General features: G+C 44.8%; 1 pseudogene; it reads right to left on the reverse strand.

Annotated features, from left to right (window-relative positions):
* Positions 1-304: 304 nt before the first annotated feature.
* Positions 305-2,579, reverse strand: part of LOC102427417 — a 5,824-nt pseudogene continuing 3,549 nt past the window's right edge.

Genomic DNA, 2,579 nt, shown 5'->3' on the forward strand with positions numbered 1-2,579 from the left:
GGGCTTAGTGTTTTTCTTTCACTTCCTGAGTGGCTTCCGCAGAGAGAAATACAAACAGACATACTCCCATCCCTGCCCCTGAGACAGAGGCTGCTGCCCCCGGGCAGGACCGGGAGTCTCTGGGCCCCGGCAACTCCAGCGTGATGCTCACCGCGGTATTTGAAAAATGAGCAGGAGGGGAACAGGGTCAAGACAAAGGTGGCACCCTCAGCTCCAAGAGGGGGGCATGAAGGCTCCATGAGGACTTTCTGAGGAGGCAAAGCCCAGGACTTGCCCAAGAGCAAACTGAAAACTTCAGTGATACAAACATCCCAATTTTTCTGCTCAAAAAAAAAAGCCCATAAGAAGTCAAGGAGGAAACAAAGGAAATGGGTAAAAAGTTAAACGCATATTATGGATAAAATATCCTTGTTATATCAGCAACTCCTAGGAAGCAATAAGAAAATGCCAGAAACTGCAGGCTATGAACCTAGAAATCACAGAAAATGAAGTACAAATGGCTCTTAACCCCAGAAAAAGACGCTCAGCCTCGCTAAATGCAAATTAAAAGTATCAGGAAGCCATATGATACCTTCAGTGGATGCAGGAAAGATTTGACAAAATTCAGCACCCATTCATGATTTAAAAATAGAAATTCTTGCCGGGCTGGCATGACTCAGTGGTTGAGCATCATCCTATGAACCAGGAGGTCACGGTTCCATTCCCGGTCAGGGCGCATGCCCAGGTTTCGGGCTCCTTCCCCAGTAGGGGGCGTGCAGGAGGCAGCCAATCAATGATTCTCAGCATTGATGTTTCTCTCTCTCTCTCTCTCCCTTCCTCTCTGAAGTCAATAAAAATATATTTAAAAATAAAAATTCTTAGCAAACTAGTTATCAATGGGAACTTCCTCAAACTGATAAGGAGCATCTGCCGAAAGAATCTACAGGTAATACCACACTTACTGTGAAAGGCTGAACTGTGTCCTGAGACGGGGTATAAGACAGGTACCCGTTCTCACCACCTGTGTTCAGCACTGTTCTGGATGTGTAGCCATGGCCATAAGGCAAGAAAAACAAATCAAAGGCATCAAGATGGAAAAGTGAAAAGAAAAAAAAAAAAAAGATGGAAAAGTGTTGTATCGCAAATCAGCGAGCTGGACAAGACGCCCAATGAGCCAATTGGTTAGGAGTCATCTTTATGGCGCGCAGGTTCAGAGCAGATTACCTCTGTCAAATCATGAGCAAACACAGGAGGGAGTATTTCCTTTTTATATCCTTCTCGTTCTTTGTGTAAGACAGCTTGTAATCTTGAGTACATATCGTATCTCATCAAACACCTGTCATATCTACACAGACACCTTGTAACTTTGAGTACATATTATATCTAATCAAACACCTGTCATATCTATACAGACACCTTGTAACTTTGAGTACACATCATATCTATACAGACACCTGTAACCTTGGATGAACAAAGACTTGGCGGAATATGTGAATTAATATCAGTATCAGTGGATCAGCCCCTTTAGATGGCTGGCTTGCAAGGTCAGACAGTTCCATTTATCTTTTCTATTATTCGAGCTAAAAAACAGAGTTATTTTGCAGTCTAAAAATAATAGCGCTGACCTACAGAATAAGAGACTAAGAATCACAGAGTAGTTCAAACAGCAGTTTTCCTGTTGGAGACCGGGTGTGAGCTGACACGGTCCTTGCACCTGAAGGGGCTAGCAGGGCTGGGACCCTTACCCACACAGGTTTCCCAGACGTGTTTGGATGGCGGTTATCAGGAGAATGAGAGCAACCTTTGTAGAATGAGAACGGCCTTGCATGGCTTACCAAGAAGTCTGTAACTATTTACTGAGATTTGCTGTACCGAGAACGTGTCCTGCTCTGTCTTCCCTTAGAGATTGAGAAACAAAGAATTCGTTCCTCTTGACAGACCTCCTATTCAGTGTGTTGTGTATAAATAGGATTGTGTGGTTAATAAAGTTGCTTCAGTTCCTCGATTGAACTGCGGTCCTCCCGATCCCGCTCTCCTGTCTTTCTTTCTTTTCTCAATTCCCACCTCCCTGCCTCAGCCCGGTTCCACCTGTCAGCCTGGCCCTGACAGAGTAATTCAAACAGCGGTTTTCCAAAGGAGGGACCACCATGCTTCACAACGAGGAAGGGAAACTGTGCCCATTTGCAGGTGACATGATTGCTTATGTAAAAACCCAAGGAGCCCTGGCCGGTTTGGCTCAGTGGATAGAGCGTCGGCCTGCGGACTGAAGGGTCCCAGGTTCGATTCCGGTCAAGGGCACATGCCTGGGTTGGGGGCTCCATCCCCAGTAGGGGGCGTGCCGGAGGCAACCCGGTCAATGATTCTCTCTCATCATTGACGTTTCTATCTCTCCCTCTCCTTTCCTCTCTCTGAAATCAATAAAAAAGTGTAAAAAAAACACACACACACCAAAAACCAAAAAAACCTCAAGGACATCTATGACAATTTACTGAGGAACTAATAATGTGAATTTAGCAGGTTTACGGGTTAAAGAGTGAATAGACAAAATTCTATTGCATTTTTACACACTATATAGGTCTTATACAGGTGGAGCAAAAGTG

The sequence above is a fragment of the Myotis lucifugus genome, unplaced genomic scaffold, assembly GCF_000147115.1.
Source record: "Myotis lucifugus unplaced genomic scaffold, Myoluc2.0 scaffold_963, whole genome shotgun sequence".
In the NCBI taxonomy this organism is placed as follows: Eukaryota; Metazoa; Chordata; class Mammalia; order Chiroptera; family Vespertilionidae; genus Myotis; species Myotis lucifugus.